This window comes from Pteropus vampyrus, unplaced genomic scaffold (assembly GCF_000151845.1).
Source record: "Pteropus vampyrus isolate Shadow unplaced genomic scaffold, Pvam_2.0 Scaffold378, whole genome shotgun sequence".
Classification (NCBI taxonomy): domain Eukaryota; kingdom Metazoa; phylum Chordata; class Mammalia; order Chiroptera; family Pteropodidae; genus Pteropus; species Pteropus vampyrus.
This window is the reverse complement of record NW_011889159.1, coordinates 236,105-254,863: the sequence shown is the minus strand read 5'-3', so window position 1 is coordinate 254,863 and position 18,759 is coordinate 236,105. Positions and strand designations below refer to the sequence as shown.

Sequence of the window (18,759 nt, the reverse complement as noted above, 5' to 3'; positions counted from 1 at the left end):
GAGCAATGGGTCCTGACCCCACATTAGGCTCCCCTTCCCAGGGTTCTAGCACCAGGAAAAAAAGTCCCCACAACTTCTGGCTGTGAGAACCAGCTGAGGTTTTGGCTGAGTGAGATAGAGGGCTGAAAGAGTTGCAGACATTCTTCTTAAAGGGCTCATGCCTGGCCTTACTCACTGATGTACTCGTTCTCTCTGAGCCCCAGTGCTGAGGCAGTTACTCTAGGGAGCTCCAGGGACATATGGGGTGGTGTTGAGCTGTTGGACTTAAGGGTGGGAGCTGGAGGGGTGGCTTTCTCCTGGATAGAAGTTCTGGTATTATCCATTGTTGCTTTATTGGGCCTTCCTCTCTCCCAGCCTGCAGATGCAGGTACCGCCATATCTGAGTCACCATCAATCTGGATAACACAGGTCACTCTGCCCAGGTGATTCCATGAAACTCCACCTCTCCCAACTTGTGGGCCCACCCAAGCTGCTTCGAGTGGTTTGTTCCTTACAAATAGGCTATTTTAGCTCCTGCTGCAGGTTTTCTTAAAATCTTTCAATGACTTACAAGATCCAAAGAAGCAGCATTTAACCTCAGCATACCCTGTACCTCTTGCTGAGCAGCCCCAAACCTTGCTCTAGTGAGAGCCTGTCTTGATTTCTGGCTTGGCTTCTCAAGGCACCTATAAGCCCAGCACTAGTGGCAGCCATCTGTGGATTGCTTGGTGACACTTGCCAGGTGGTCCTGGAGGTGCACAGAACTTGGCCTGCAGCTGGATCTGACCTAGGACTATTGGGTCTTACAAGACATTTACTACATAAAGCCACTTTATTAAGACTGGGAGACTTAGGATTCCTACCTAACACATTGAAATAGACACAGGGAAGCAGCCAAAATGAAAAGACAACATGTCCCAAATGAAAGACCAGAACAAAGCTCCACAAAATAGAGGCAAGCCTGCAGAGTTCAAAACACTGGTTAGAAGGATGCTCAATGAACTTAGGGGAAGAGTAGAAGAACTCAGTGAAAACTTTAACAACGAGATAGAAAAAATAAAAATGGATATGGGAAACATAAAAGGGAACCAGTCAAAAATAAAGAGTATAATATCTCAGATGAAGAGTATATTAGAAGGACTCAACAGAGTGGATGAAGCAGATCGAATCAGTGATATAGAGGATAGGGTAGCAGAGGACACCAAAATAGAAAAGCAACAAGAAAAAGAATCCCTCCTCCTTTCCCCAAAAGGAGATAGCTTAAAGAGCATTTTGGATAACATCTAATGTAATAACATTTGCATCATAGAGGTACCAGAGGAGAAGAGAGAAAGAAATTGAAAACCTATTTAAAAAAATAATGATGGAATTCCTAATGTGAAGGAAATGGACATACAATCCTAGGAAGTTCAGGCCCACACCAGGACACATCATAATTAAAATGCCAAAGGTTAAATACAAAGAGAGAATATTAAAAGTAGCAAGAGAAAGCAACTAGTTACCTACAAGTGAGCTCCCATAAGACTGTCAGCTGATTTCTCAACTCAAACTTTGTAAATCAGAAGCTCTTGGCACGAAATATTCAAAGTGATAAAAAGCAAGGACCTAATACCAAGAGTACTCTACCCAGCAAAGCTATCATTTAGAATTGAAGGAAAGATAAAGAGATTACTACACAAGAAAAAGCTAAAGGAGTTTATTACTATCAAGCCAGTATTAAAGAAATGTTAGAGAGACTTCTTTAAGAAGCTGAAAAAAAAAGTATGAAAAATATGAATAAATCATGGCAATAGCTATATATCAATAAATAAGTACTTCAAATAAAAAATAATTAAATGCTCCAATCAAAAGATAGGGTGACTGCATGGTTAAGAAAACAAGACCCTTGCGTAGACTTCCTAAAAGACACTCACTTCAGATTAAAAGACACACACAATGGATAGTGAAGGGATGGAAAAAGATATTTCATGATGGACCTATAGCATACTGTTCTGAGTGGAGAAAGTCAGAGAAAGACAAATACTATATGATTTCACGTATATGGAATCTAAAGAACAAAACAAACAAACAAACAAACAAAACCCAGAAACAAATTTATAGATACAGAAAACATTTTGAGGGTTACCAGATGGGAGGGGGTTTGGGAGGTCATGAAAAAGGGAGAAAGGATTAAGAAGTACAAATTGGTAGTTACAAAATAGTCATGGAGACATAAAGTATAACATAAAGAATACAATCAATAATATTGTAATGACTATGTAAGGTGTCAGAGGGGCAATAGATTTATTGAGGTGATCTCTTTGTGAGTTATATATATGTCTAATCACTATGTTGTACACCTGAAACTAATATAATATTGTATGCCAACTATAACTGAAAAATAAAAAATATTTAAAAATGCTTATGGAACTTAGTGAGAACTTCAACAAAGAGATAGTAAGCATAAAAAAGGACAGATATATTTTGCCTTTTGAAGATGGCAGGCTAGGTAAAAGTGGAGTTTGCCTCCTCCTAGGAACACATTAAAATTACAACCAAATTATAAAACGATCAACTTAGAGAACCACCTGAAGTGTAGCTGATCATAACACATACATCTGAGGGTATAAAGAAAAGGCCACATAGAGACCAGTAGGAGGGGTGGAGACATGAAACAGGCTAGTCCCATACCTGTGCATGGCAGTTGAGCCTCAAGAGGGAGAGTGCAGCTGCAGAGTCCTCCCTGAAGGAATGAGGTGCCCTAGCCCCACAGAGGCCTCCCCTGCTTAGGGTTCCAGTCCTGGGAAGAGGCATTCCCAAAAATTTTGTTGTAAAAATCAGTGAGGATTCTGGCCATCTGGTGAGACAAAAAGAACCTGAAAACCCAGATGTCTCCCTTATAGGGTCACACAAAGACTCATTTGCTCACAGACATTCATCCTGGGTGCTGACAGAGAGCCAGAAACTCTGGAGGCACAAGAGACATACAGAGAAAGACTGAGTTGTGTGGTGCCAGGGAGAGGGCTGGAGGGACAGCCATCATTGCTTCTTTGTTGGGCCCCCTTCCAGGGAAGTCTACCGATGGGCACTGTCTTGCCTGTGTTGTAACCTCCTCCCACACTGCCAATTCTGAAGCTGCATTGGCCTGGTAAGATCGGTGTGCTACACCCTGTGTCTCCCTGAGACCCTGCCCCACCCAATCCACAAATTGCCCATGGTGACTTATTGTTGGGCAGCCAGTCTTGTCCTGCACCTTACCTGGGCCATTCATTCATTGCGGGCAATAGCCCCTAAGTTGCATGACCCGCATGTGGTAAGAACGTTTCTGGGGAAACTTTTGGTGGTGGGCCAGAGGTACCAGTGTGAGCTGCAGTGTCTCTTGGGAAGACTACAAGTGTCTGTGGGCTCTACATGGATGGTAGCTGGCCTAGCTGTGATCTGTGACTATGGCAGGAGGCTGCAGGCTCGGCACTGGCAATAAATCTGAATCTGCATTGTACTGACAAGAACAGCTTGCTCTATCTGTGTCTCCCTGAGACCCCGCACTACCCAACTCACAAATTACCAGCAGCAAGCCTATTCCTAGGCAGTGAACCCCACCCTGTGCTTTCCCTGGGCCGTGAATTGGACAGCAAACAACAGCTCTCAGCTTGTGCCACCTGCGTGCAACCTGTGTGTCCCAGAAGAGACTTTTGCTGGCAGGCCACAAGCCCTACCCTAAGTGACAGTATTTCTTGAACAGATCTCAAGTGTCTCTGAGCTCAAGGAGGGCTGCTGCTGGCCTTGGTGTGATTTGAAACTTTTACAGGAAGCCACAGATTCAGCAGAGGAATGAAAACTGACTCTGCACAGGCCAGGTAAAATCTGCTCACTTTACCCCAGTGACACCTTGGGTTCCTGCCCCAACTAACTCATGTAGCACCCAAAGGCTCTTGTAATTGTGGAGTCTTATGAGCAGCTGGCAGGCAGCCTCAGGCTTTGAGATGCACTAGTCCTTTTGCTAAACTATCCAGGCCTAGACTGGTGGTAACTGACCTTGGCTCACAATGTGGTCTCTCTCAGTTACCTCCAGATCCAGCATAGGCAGCGACCATCTGCTGAACATTTTGTAGATCCTACCAGGTAGCTTTGAGTAATCAAAGGTAGTGGCTGACCTTGGCCTACATGGGAGCCTGCCCCCCAAAAGGGACCACAGAACTAATACAACTGGAGACTGGCATCAGACCACAACAGAGTACCACCTGACTAGCCCCATAAGTGGCACATTCAAAGAGTGGTCTCGACAGGTACGTGAGACTGCTGGGGTGAATTCTTTTCTGTAGAATCAGCTCCCACACAGCAGCTCATACCCCGTGGGCACAGCCAGGCAGCCCAAGAGTCTATCCCATTCACTGACATGTTAACAGAAATCAAGGCTTACCTACAAAAAGAGAACACATTCAACCACACAAGGAACATGCCCCAAGCCCTTGGCACATGTGATCAGGGTGACTAATTAAGACCATCTGGACAAGTCTGGGAGATATAACAAATCTTTTTAATACATAGAAATGAACACAGAGAGGCAACTAATATGAGAAAAAAAGAGAAACATGCTATAAATGAAAGAACAGGAGAAAACTCACGAAAAAAAAAGTAAATGAAATGGAGGTAAGCAACCTACCAGAGACAGAGTTCAAAACACTGGTTATAAGGATGCTCAATAAACTTTGGGGGAGAATAGATGATCTCAGTGAGGACTTTAACAGAGAGATAGTAAGAATAAAAAAAGGACATAGAAATCATAAAAATGAAAAAGTTAGCAAATGAAGAATATAATAACTGAAAGGAAGAAAACACTAGAAAAAAATCAACAGTTGATGCAATGAAGCAGAGCATTGAATCAGAGATTTGGGAGACAAAGTAGTAGAAAACACCCATTGAAACACCAAATAAAATTGAAACAGCATAAAAAAATAAAAGAATTCAGGAAACTTTAAGGGACCTCTGGGTCAACATCAAATGTAACAACATTCATATCAGAGGGGTGCCAGAAAAAGAAGAAAGAGAGCAAGGGATTGAAAACCTATCTGAAGAAATAATGAATGAAAACTTCCTAAACCTGGTGAAGGAAATAGACATACAAGTCCAGGAAGTGCTAGACAAGGTGAACCCAAATAGACCCATACCAAGACACATTATAATTAAAATGCCAAAGGGTAAAGACAGAATCCTAAAAGCAGCAAGAGAAAGGCAGCTAGTTACCTACAAGCTTACCCCCATTAGAATGTCAGCTTATTTCTCAACAGAAACTTTGTAGGCCAGAAAGGATTGGCATGAAATATTCAAAGTGATGAAAAACAAGAACCTACAACCAAGACTATTCCACTTAGCAAAGCTGTCAATTAAAATTTAAGGTAAGATAAAGAGCTTCCCAGACAGGAGAAAGCTAAAGAAATTCACTACCACTAAGCTGTATGACAAGAAATATTGAAAGGACCTCTTTAAGAAGAGGAAGAAAAAAATAAAATAATATTAATAATAAAATGGCAATAACTATGTATTCATCAATAATCACATTAAATGCTCCAGTCAAAAGACATAGAGTAGCTGAATGGATAAGAAAAGACTGATACATATGCTGTCTACAAAAGACCAACCTCAGATCAAATGACAGAGGAGAACAATGACTCCACAGAAATACAAAGGACTATAAGAAAATACTACAAGCAATTATATACCAACAAATTGGACAATCTGGAAGAAACAGATACATTTCTAGAAACATACAATCTTCCAAGACTAAATCAAGAAAAAACAAAAAATCTGAACAGACCAGTCACTACTAATGTAATCAAATCAGTAATCAAAAAACTCCCAAAAAACAAAAGTCCTGGACTGGATGGCTTCACAGGTAAATTTTACCAAAAATTCAGAGAAGAATTTACACCAATTTTTCTCAAACTATTCCAAAAAATTCAAAAAGAGGGAAGGCTCCCAAGCTTATTTTATGAGACCACTATTACCCTGATCCCAAAATCAGATACACTACAGAAAAAGAAAATTATGTCAATATTCTTGATAAACATAGATGTAAAAATTCTCAACAAAATATTAGCAAAGCAAATTCAGCAACATATTAAAAAGATCATATAACATGATTGAGTGCAATTTATTCCTGGAATGCAAAGTTGGTTCAATATCTGGAAATTAATTAACGTAATATACCACATTAACAAATCAAAAGATAAAAATCATATGATCATATCAATGGGTGCAGAAAAAGCATTCAACAAAATCCAGCATTCATTTATGTTAAAAACCCTCAGCCAAGTGTGAACAGAGGGAACATACCTGAACATAATAAAGACCATATATGAGAAACCCACAGCTAACATCATACTTAATGGGGAAAAGCTAAAAGTGCTTTCCTTATCATTGGGAACAAGACAAGGATGTTCACTTTCACCACTTTTATTCAGCATAGTATTGGAAGCCTTAGCTACAGCAATCAGACAAGAAAGGAATAAAAGTTATCAAAATTGGAAAAGAAGTAAAACTGTCATTATTTGCAGGTGACATAATGCTATATATAGAGAACCCTAAAGATTCCACCAAAACAAACAAACAAACAAACAAACAAACTGTTAGAACTGATAAATGAATTCAGTAAAGTAGCAGGATACAAAATTAATATTAAGAAATTGGTTATATTTCTATACATTAATAACAAACACTCAGAAAAATTAAGAAAACAATCTCACTTACAATTGCATCAAAAAATATCTAGAAATAAATTTAACCAAGGAGGTAAAAGACCTGTGCCCAGAAAGTTATGTCATTGAGGAAAGAAATTGAATAAGATATGAATAAATGGAAATATACACAGTGCTCCTGGATATGAAGAATCAACATCATTAAAATATTCGTGCTACCCAAAGCAATCTATAGACTTAATGAAATCCTTCTCAAAATACCAATGACATTTTTCAAAGAACTAGAATAAGTAATTTTAAAATTTATATGAAACCATAAAAGACCCTAAATAGCCATGATAAGCTTGAGAAATAAAACAAAGTTGGAGCTGTCAGATATCAAACTATACTACAAGGCTATAGTCATTAACACATCATGGTATTGCCATAAAACAAGACATACAGATTAATGGAACAGAATAGAGAGCCCAGAAATAAATCAACACCTATATGGTCATTTAATCTATGCCAAAAGAGGCAAAAAAAAAAAAATACACAATGGAATAAAGACAGTTTATTCGATAAATGGTACTGGAAAACATGGAGATATACATGCAAAAACCCCCCAAAAAACCCAAAATAAAACCGGACTACCTTCTTACGTCATATACAAGAATAAACTTAAAATAGATTAAAGACTTAAGTGTAAGACCCAAAACCATAAAACATAGGCAGTAAGCTCTTTGACATTACTCTTAGTATATAATGATATATCGCCTGGAGCAAGAGAAACAAAAGAAAAAAATAAATAAATGGTACTACAAATGGTACTACATCAAACTAAACAGTTTTTGCACAGCAAAGTAAACCATCAACAAATTGAAAAGACAACCTAATGAATGGAAGAACACATTCACCAATGATACATTCAATAAGGGGTTGATACTCAAAATTTATAAGGAACTCATACAACTCAACACCAAAATAACAAAAACCAAAACAAACAATCTAATTAAAAAATGGACAGAGGGAGAGAGAGAAAAAAAATGGCATAGATGATAGAGGCTCTGTTCATTCCTCTGAAGACCAAATCAAAGTTGTGGTAGAAACAAGGAGTAAACAGCAAGGAAATTTGTCTGGGATCTAGATGAACAAGCCATACAACTAGGGAGAGAAATAAGAAATCACCCTACAACAGGAGGAGGTAGGACAGGATGAAGATGCAAGCCTGCCTGGTCCCCAGCGGCTGAGTGGGACAGAGGCCATAGCAGCAGCAGTCGGCAGTTGCAGATGCCTCTTAAAGGAGCCGTACCTGTGAGTGGACTTTTGTGGTGATGGACCTGCTCACTCTGAGCACCAGCACTGGGCTGGATGTGCAAGTGGCACCAGGGACTTACAGGGGACACTGAGTTGTTAGAGCGAGGGCCGAGGCAAGACTCGCTCTGTACAGAAGTGCTGGTGGTATCCATTTTTCCTCTGCTGAGCCCTCCCCCTGACCAAGTGTGCAGACCCAGAACCACCATAGCTGAGACGTCATCAAACTGGGTAACAGAGGTCACTCCACCCAGAGGATTCCCTGAAACTCTGCCTTCCTCAACTCATGGCCCCATCCAAGCCACATCGAGTTGTGTTCTTGGTGAGTCCTATGCTACTTGCTGAGCAGCTCCAAGATACACACTGGTGGCAGCTGGCTCTGGTTTCTGGCATGGCTTCCGGAGGCAACTATAAGCACAGAATCTGTGGAATCTTAACAGGTAAACTTGGAGAGGCACAGGCTGGGGCTAAACTTGGCCTGCAGCTGAACCCCTCTCAGGACTGTGCCACTGGACACCTACTACACAAAGCCGCACTAATAAGATGGGAGACTTAAGAGCTTTGCTTAGTGCATAGAAACAGACACAGAAAGGCAGGCAAAATGGGAAGACACAGAAGCAGAAACCATATGAGAGAACAGAACAGGGATCCAGAAATAATGGAGTCAAATAATCTAACAGATGCAGAGTTCAAAACACTGGTTATAAAAATGCTCAATGAACTTAAAAGAAGTGTAGATGAATTCAGTGAGAACTTTAACAAAGAGATAAAACACATAAAAATGGAAATGGAAATTATCAAAAGGAACCAGTCAGAAATGAAGAACACATTATCTGAGATGAAAAGGATGTTAAATAGAATAAACAGAGTGAATAAAGTAGAAGATCGAATGACCAATATAGAGGATGGGGAAGCCAAGGACACTCAATCAGAATGACAAGAAAAAAGAAGCCAAGACTATAATAATAACTTAAGGAGCCTATGGAACACTATTAAATGTAAAAATATCTGTGTCATAGGGATACCGGGAAAAAAAACAACAAGACATTGAAGAGCCATTTGAAAAAAGAATGGTGGAAAACTTCCCTCACCTGGTGAAGGAAATAGAAAAACAGCCCAGGAAGCTCAGAGAGTCCCCAAAACCAAGAAACCGCAGAGGCCCACACCAAGACACATCTTAATTAAAATGCCAAAGTTTAAATACAAAGAGAGAATCTTAAAAGCAGCAAGAGAAAACCAGTTAGTTACCTACAAGAGAGCACCCATAACACTGGCAGCTGATTTTTGAAAAGAAACTATGCAGAACAGAAGGGCATGGCACAAAATATTTGACATGATGAAAATCCAGGATCTACAACCAAGAATACTTTATCCAGCAATGTTATCATTTAGAGTTGAAGGACAGATAAAGAGCTTCTCAGACAAAAATAAGCTAAAGGAATTTATCAACACCAATTATTACAGGAAATGTTGGAAGGACTTCTTTAAGAAGAAAAAAAGTCTCAAAAACATGAATAAAGAATATAGTAATAACTACATTCCTATCAATAAGTACCTCAAATGGACAAGAATTAAGTGCTCCAACCAAGAGATAGGATGGCTGAATGGATAGGAAAACAAGACCCTTACACATGCTGCCTACAAGATACTCACTTCAGATTAAAAGACACACACAGACTAAAAGGAAGGGGATGAAAAAGATATTGTTTTGAGGGACCTAGTAGGTATTGTGCTGAAAGAAATGGGTTGAATAGAGAAAGTCAAATATTATATGATTTCACGTATTGTGGAATTTAAGAACAAAATCAACAACAACAAAATCAGTAATAAAATCATAGATACAGAGAATATTTTGAGGGCTACTATATAGGAGGGGTAGGAGAGGACAAAAAAAGGCAAAGGGATTAAAAGATACAAAAGGATAGTTGCAGAATAGACATAAAGATGTAGAGGATAGCATGAGGAAGATGGTTAATAATGTTGTAATAAATATGTAAGGAGGAAGAAGGATACTAGATTTAGCAGGGTGATTGCTTTGTGAGTTAGGTGGATCTCCGATCACTATGCTATGTAACTGAAACTGGTATATTATTGTATGCCAACTATAATTGAAAAAAACCTCATTGAATTGAACAATGTAAATACAAGCAACTAATTGTCTATTTCAATAAAGACAGAAAAAAAAATGGGCAAAAGACCTGAATAGGCATTTTCCAAAGAGTACATACAAATGAAAAGATGCTCGCCATCACCAATCATCAGGGAAATTCAAATTAAAAGCACAATGAAATATCACCTCATACCTGTCAGAATGGCTATCATCAATAAACCAAGAAACAAGTGTTGGCAAGGATGTGGATAAAAGTGAACCCTCCTGCACTGTTGGTGGGATTACAATTTGGTACAATCACTATGGAAAAACAGTATGGAAGTTCCTCAAAAAATTAATAATAGAACTGTCACATGACTCAGCAATCAGATTTCTGGATATTTATCCAAAGAAAAACAAAACACTAATTCAAAAAAATATATGCATTCCTATGTTCACTTCAGTGCTATTTATAATAGCTAAGATATGGAAGCAACCTAAGTGCCCATCAATAGAGCAAATAAAGAAGAGATGGTACATATATACAATGGAATATTACTCAGCCATAAAAAAGAATAAAATCTTTCCATTTGCAACAACATAGGTGGACCTAGAGAGATTATGCTAAGTGAAATAAGCCAGATAGAGAAAGACAAATATCATGTGATTTCACTTATATGTGGAATCTAAGGAACAAAATACATGCACAAACAAAATGAAAGCAGTCATAGATACCAAGAACAAACTGACGATTGCCAGCTGAGTGGGTAGTTGGGAGATTGGGTGAAAAAAGTGAAGAAATTTAGAAGTACAAATTGGTAGTTAAAAAAGTCACAAGTTTGTAGGGTGAAGCATGGTGAATATGGTCCATGGTATTGTGGTGACTATGTGGTGTCAGGTGGATGCTAGACTGGTTGGGGAGGAGAATCACTTCATCAATTTTATGGATGTCCTGCCACTATACTGTGCACCTGAAACTAATATAAAATGATATTGGATGTCAACTCTAATTGAAAAGTAAAAATTAAAAAAGTATGCTTTGTGAAAAAGGCAACTCAACCTCTAATTCACACCATAAAGAAATGGATTAAATAATTGTGAAAGAAATATGAAAATTTTAGGGAAAAAATCCTCAATATACACACCACAGTAGTAGTGGATACCCTTTTGAAAGCCTAGACTCTATCAAGGATAAGGTAGACACATTTGACTAAATGCAACAAATATTTTATGGTAAAAGATTTCTTTATTTTATTTCCTTTTAATAAAAATATTTGTTGAGCATCTGCTCATGTGATACTCTTTTGAGTACTGGAGATTTAGCAGTAAACAAAACAAAGTCCCTATCTTCTTAGACTTTACATTTTAGTGGGGGCAGAAAGTCAATAAACATTCAAATAAATGTATAATGTGAGGTCATGGTAAATGCTGGGAAGAAAAAGAAATCAGGGCAAAGGAATAGAGAATGTGAAGTATTGTATTTTTTAGGGCAGTCATATTTTAGTTGACATCTTAAAAAATTGTGGAAATGAGTTGTGTTATTTGAGGGTAAGTGTTCCAGGCAGATTCTGAAGTAGGAACATGTTTGGCAGGTGTGAAGAACAATGAGGGAACCATTGTGGCTGCAGCAACAGGAGGCAGAGAGAAAGTGGGAGATGAGGCTGGAGGGAAAACCAGAAGCCTGACACTGTAAGGCTTTGAAGTCCATAAGACTTTGGAGTTTTACACTGAGGGGACTGGGAAGACTTTGGAAGATCTTGAGTAGAGAAGTAACATGGGGAATGGGAAGTCTTTGTGGGGGTCTTGAGTAGAGAGATAACATGACCTAATTTAAATTTTAAAAGTATGGTTCTGACTGCAGTGGGGAAAATAGGCTGGTAATGGAGAGTGGGGTCAAAAAGCTCAGTTTGGAGGCTATCACAGCAGTACAGGTGAGATTTGGTAAAGGCTTAGATGAAGTAGGTGAGAAATAGTCATATTCAAGATGTAATTGTAGGAGACAGGTTGAATTAATTGGATGCAGAAAAAGAACAAGTAGATTGGTAACACATTTTTTCAACACATATGGTGGATAAAAAATTAATATACTAAAAGCATCTACAAACGGAATAAGAAAAGGACAAAGCACCAGTTTGAAAAATGAGTAATTCACATAAGTTCAGAAACCTAATAAAGCCTATGAAAAAGTGCTGTCTTACCAGTAGTCAGGAAAATGTAATTAAAGCAAGAGTTAAAGACCATGTTTCTCATTAACTAGATAAAAATTAAAAAATAGCTACTGTTCGCAGCATTAGTGAGATAATGTGTGGAAAATTGAAATCTCACACATAAAAGTAAATTTTTACAAAATTTTGGGAAAGTGATTAGATAATACCTAATAATCTAATCATTAAAAATAAATATTTCCTTTGATCTGGCAACTCCACTTTTGGAAATCTATTCTAGAGAAATAAAATTTTTATCATGTACAAAGATATTTATTATAGCACCATTTAGCAATTGCAGGACCATATGGCCAATAGCAAAAAGCTTGAAACAAGCCAAATGTTTATCTTTAAGAAAATGAATAAGCAGTAATTCATTCACACTACTGGATGATATATTATAACAATAATTCTTTAGAGTGATGTCTGTTGACCTGGAGTGACATACATAATATATAGTTTGGTGAAGAAATCAAGTTGCAGAATAATGTATATAATCTGACCCTGTTTGCATATATATTCATATAGCATAAATTTAAGATAGAAGAGGTTCATAAAAAGTTAACACTGATAACATTGTGAATTTTTAATTTTTGAAGAGAAATTTAATAAATAAAATATTTTTGAGACCTGGATCACAATATGTATAATTTTTAGTGTGGCATCTCTTAGATTTGACTTCCAGTCTTGGCAGATGCTCAGGCTTCTGGATGATGGACTAAAGTATCTTTACTCTTTAAACGCTAGAAAAATGAGCTTATGTTTCTTTAAAACCTAATTGGAACCTCCCAGCTACAGACTAGGGACATTGGTTATGTTTCCTATTCTTAACTGTTTTGAAGGGGGAGAGTAAGAGAATTTTATCAAATATAAAACTAAATATTCTAATCAATTTTCAGTTAATCCTTTAATCTCTTTTGATTTTATTTTTAAATTCCATGTTTTTTCCATTTTACCAGCTCCCTGCTTTTTACTTCCTAGATGTGCCAGTTGTAACCTAGGGTGAGAGATATTTGGAGGCAAGGGGAAATCACATTTTTAATGCAGTTCTAACCCAGGAAATCTTTAATAGGGGCCACATTAACTGATTTTACATACATTATTCATTTACCAATATTTATTTATTTATTTATTTATTTTTTATTTACCATTATTTATTTACCAATTTACATACATTATTTATTTACCAATTGCATTTCTTATTCAACTTTGTTATCTTTAAACTCACTTTCCTGCTTTTATTTCCTTATGCTCTTCTCCTAAACACAAAATAATTAATGGTAAGTCTTCCATTTATTCTTTTTTTTCTTTTCATCTCTATTACAGTATAATTGACAAAGATCGTATATATTTAAGATGTAAGACTTGATTTTTCACAATTTTATTGATATAATTGTCACTGTGTTAGTTTAAGGTGTACAATGTAATGGCATAAGTATATTTTGTGAAACATACCACAAATTTAGTTAACATCTGTCACCTTGCATAGTTACAAATTTCTTTTTCCTGTCATGAGATCTTTTAAGATCCACATTCTTAGTAATCTACTTGAAGTTTTGATATATGTTTCTGCTTCTTCTTATGAACAGGGTATTTTATATTTGTAGCAGCTTATCTCTAGTAATCAGGGGATAGTTTTATAAACTACATAAATGTCTAACCAATATACTATATTTTTACATTTATAGTAAAACTAACTTCAAAGTACATATATTTATTTTCCTAATAGTTGTATCATTTTGCTAAACATGGTGTCATTTTGATAGCCCACCCTTTTTCCTTCCCTTTTCTGGGGTCCTTTAAGATTTCCATACCTGTATATTTGAAGATTAACAATTGTTTTTAACTGGCCTGTGTTTTGGTGGCCTTTAGAGAATAGTTCACGCAGTTTTCACAGTTGGAGTTTCTTACTACATGACTTAACTTGCCTTCCATGACCCAGCGAGTATGAAAATGTTTTTATGGCGAGTTAAAAGTTACGGAAAAGATACAAAGAGGTTTCTATGGATTCATCTCTTCTGAATCCTTCATTCAGTGGGATATACATTCAGATGTGGAGTCACCTGAGCTGGATTGCTAAAGTCTGTCTACTATTTTTAAGTAGTTGCCTTTGATAGGGTCTCTACTTCTTAGCAGAAATTTGAGAGAAGCTGCATTTCTGACAGCCTTCTAAAATCTACTAGTTAGATGCCAGATAGACCAGAAAGAGCTATAGAAAAATGAGATAAGGATCATGGAAACCTGAATATTTTTAAGCATATTAAAAGCCTTCTGGATTTCTGGTCAAGATGGCAAAGTAGGTAAATTCTGTGCTTGCTTTATCCCATGACCACATCAAAATTGCAACTAAACTACAGAATAGTCATCAATGAGAATTGCCTGATCTAGCTGAATAGTAGTCCTATAACTAAAGATATACAGAAGTCATGTTTAGACTGGTAGGAGGGGCACAGATGCACAACAGGCTGGTCCTCATACCCATGGGTACTGTCTGAAAATTGGGAGGGATATCTCAACTGCATAGGTCTCAGCTGAGGACTGAGGGGTTCCATCTCCACACCAGGCTCCCCATCCAGGGTTCTAGTGGCTCTGAAAACCAGTGGATATTGTGGCTGAATTAGATGAAGGGCTGCTAGAGTTCTAGGTGTTCCTCTTAAAGGGCCCACAATGGACCTACTTGCTGACTGACTGACTCACTCTGAGTTCTAGTGCTGGGGCAGTGGCTTGAAGGTACCAGGGACATATGGGAGGAACTGAGCTGTCTGGCTTCACTTCAAGGGCTGGATGGGGCAGATTTCGCCCAGATAGAAGTTCTGGCAGAAGGCATTGTTCTTTTTGCTGAGCCCTCCTCTCACCCAGTCTCCAGGTACCATATTTGAGTCTCTATCAATCTAACACAGTTTACTCCACCTTGATGATTCCCTGAGACCCTGCCCCATCCAACTTTCAGACCCACCCAAGCTGCTTTCAGTGGGTTTTTTATATAAACAACCTATTTTGGCTCAGGCTGAGGACTTTCCTAATATCTCTCAAAGTTTCACAAACCACAAACAAGCAGTAGCTGGCCTTCGCATGCCCCATACTTCTTGCTAAGCACCCCCAAGTCCAATACTAATTGCAGCCAGCCCTGGTTAACAGCTTAGCCTCTCCCAGGCACCTCCAAGCCCAGTGTGGGTAGAAGACACCTGCAAATCACTTAGTGGCTCATGCCAGGTGGTCAGGGCACAAGCTTTAGCTGAACTTGGTCTATGCTGGGGCCTCTCTCAGTAGGGCTTTGGACCACACCAGAGCACCACATGGCCACCTCCACAGACAACACACCTAAAGGGCAGATTGGGTGGCCCCAGAGCCCTGCTAAAGCAAATCCTGCTCTGTAGTGTCAGCTCCTGAGCAACGGCTCTTCCATCGTACTCATAGCCAGCCCTCACAATGAATCAACCCAAAGGTCAATTACTCTCATTGACATGAAAACAACAACCAAAGCTCAACAGCAACAGGAGGGAAAACACACCCCACACAAGTGACACACCTGGACTGCCTGGCTCAGGTGACCAGGGAGGCTGTGCCACTAGGCCCTAAAGAATGTCTACTACCTAAGGCCACTCTATCAAGACCAGGGGACATAGCAACTCTAACACATAGAAACAAATGCAGGGAGGCAGTCAAAGTGGGGAGACAAAAAAGATGTCCCAAATGAAAGAACAGAACAAAATTCCAGAAAAACAACTAATCAAAATGGAAATGAGCAATCTACCAGATGCAGAGTTCAAAACAGTGGTTATAAAGATGCTCAATGATCTCAGTGAGAACTTCGACAAAAAGCTAAGAAACATAAGAATGGAGATAGAAAACATAAAAAAGAGCCAATCAGAAATGAAGGATATAATAACTAAAGTGAAGGATACATTAGAGGGAATCAACAGTAGATTAGATGAAACAGAGGTTCGAATCAGCAATTTGGAAGATAAAGTAGCAGAAAACATTCAATCAGAACAGCAACAAGAATAAAGAATCCAAAATAGTGAGTATAGTTTAACATCAGGCATAACAACATTAGCTTCATAGGGGTACCAGAAAGAGAAAAGAGAGCAAGGAATTGAAAACCTATTTGAAGAAATAATGATGGAAAACTTCCCTATGATGGTAAAGGAAATAGACATATAAGTCCAGGAAGCACAGAGAGTCCCAAACAAGATAACCCAAATAGGCCCACACCAAGACATCATAATTAAAATGCCGAAGGTTAAATACAGCATGAGAAAAGCAGTTAGTTACCTATGAGGGAGCTCCTGTAAGGTTGTCAGCTGAGTTCTCAACAGAAACTTTGCGGGTTGGAAGGAATTGGCACAAAATATTCAAAGCGATCAAAAGCAAGGAGCTACAACCAAGGTTACTGTACCCAGATAGCAAAGCTATCATTTAGAATTAGAGGACAGATAAAGAAGTTCATCACCACTAAATCAGTATTTAAGAAGAAGAAAAAAATAACAAATATGAATAATAAAATGGCAATAACTACACACCTACCAACAATTACTTTCAATGTAAATGAGTTAAATGCCCCAATGAAAAGACACAGGGTAACTGAATGGATAAGAAAACAAGACCCTTACATATGCTGCTTACATGAGACTCACTTCACATTGAAAGACACACATAAGTCTATGGCCATGCCACCCTGAACAAGCCCGATCCTGTCTGATCTCGGAAGCTAAGCAGAGTCTGGCCTGGTTAGTACTTGGATGGGAGAACACCTAGGAAGACCAGATGCTGTAGGCGTTAAAAAAAATAATAAGGGATTGTAAGCTGACAAGGCCCTTGCATCTTTGAGGTCAACCAAGGGTTGCCTTGCCTGAAAAAAAAAAAAAAGAAAGAAAGATACACAGACTAAAAGTAAAAGAATGGAAAAAGATATTTCATGAAAATGGAAACAAACATACACACAAATGAAAAAGTTGGAATAGCAATACTTATACCAGGCAAAATAGACTTAAAAATAAAGGCTATATGTAACAAGAGACAAAGAAAGACCCAGTAATCTTACTTCTGGGTATTTATCTGAAGAAACCCAAAACACTGCTTCGAAGGGAACTGTGAATCCATATATTCATTGCAGCATTATTTATAGTAGCGAAGATATGGAGACAATTTGGGTGTTCATCAATGGATAAATGGATAAAGGAAAGGTGGTACATATATACAACAGAATATTACTCATTCTTAAAAAAGAATGAAATCTTGCCATCTATGACAACATGGATAGACCTAGAGAGTATTGTGCTAAGTAGGGTAAGTCAGACAGAGAAAGACAAATGCCATATGATTCCACTTACATGTGGAATCTAAAGAACACAATAAACAAATAAAACAGAAACAAACTTATGGATTCAGAAAACATTTGATGGTTGCCAGATGGGAGGGGGTTGGGGAGTGGGTAAAAAAGGAGAAAGGATTAAGAAGTACAAATTGGCAGTTACAAAGTAGTCATGGGGGTATAAATTATAGTGTAAGGAATATAGTCAATAATATTGTAATAATTATGTATGGTGTCATATGGGTACTAGATTTATTGAGGTGATCATTTCATAAGTTATAGAAATGTCTAATCACTGTGTTATGCACCTGAGACTAATATAATATTGTATGTCAACTATAATTGAATAATAAAAAAGTTATTTAAAAAAGCCTTCTGGTCACATTTTCTCCTGATACCAGCATAATATTTAGAAGAGATAAGTCAACTAAGACTGGTAAAATATCTAAATGTGTATGCTCTAGAGGCATAGAAGTAATTTACAATATAAAAATTTCATGTTCCATATTCACCCCTCCCTTTTTTTTGCAATTCAGTCTTGCTAAATCAATGTGGTTCATTGAAGCTCAGGGTTTTGTGACTTCTAAAATTAACTTAGGCTTCTATGCTCGTGGCAGGGCTTTGAGCTCATGGTAGAGATTCACACAGTGATTTGGATTGTGCTAGAAGATGTGGAGCTGCTCTCTTTAGCTTGTGGTTATGAAACATATTATACTTTGGGCAGGGACAAAAGTATGGGTTTCTCTCTGTCTGTCTGTGTCTGTGTCTGTCTCTCTCTCTCTCTGTCAAGCCTTTCTAAAGAATTCTAGTATATTAGATTCATTTAAAAACGTTTTTTGGAAGACATACAGTTGGTCCAAAAGAATTTTATATTCTGAATTATCAACTTATATTTGGAAGGAACCATAAAGATAATCTATTCCAACGACTCCCCTGATTCCTGACTCTCCTCTGCAACATTCCCACCAAATGATCATGCAGTCATATACTCTTGCTTAAGCTCTTTTAGACATCGCACTTCTACTTATGTTGAAATAAAAATCTGTTACCTGGAACTTTTTATTCACTGGTGTTATTTCCTTGGGGCCATACAAAAATTTTAATCCATGATGAACCTTCATATATTTGAAAATATATGAAAATAATTCTTATTGTCTCCTTGTAGGTCCCCCCTCCACCCAGTTAAACTGTGGCACTTTCTACTAA

The 18,759-nt window shown here is 38.0% G+C and overlaps 1 pseudogene; it reads left to right on the top strand.

The window, feature by feature from the left end:
• Positions 1-16,899: 16,899 nt before the first annotated feature.
• Positions 16,900-17,018, top strand: LOC111731476 (annotated as a pseudogene).
• Positions 17,019-18,759: the final 1,741 nt, after the last annotated feature.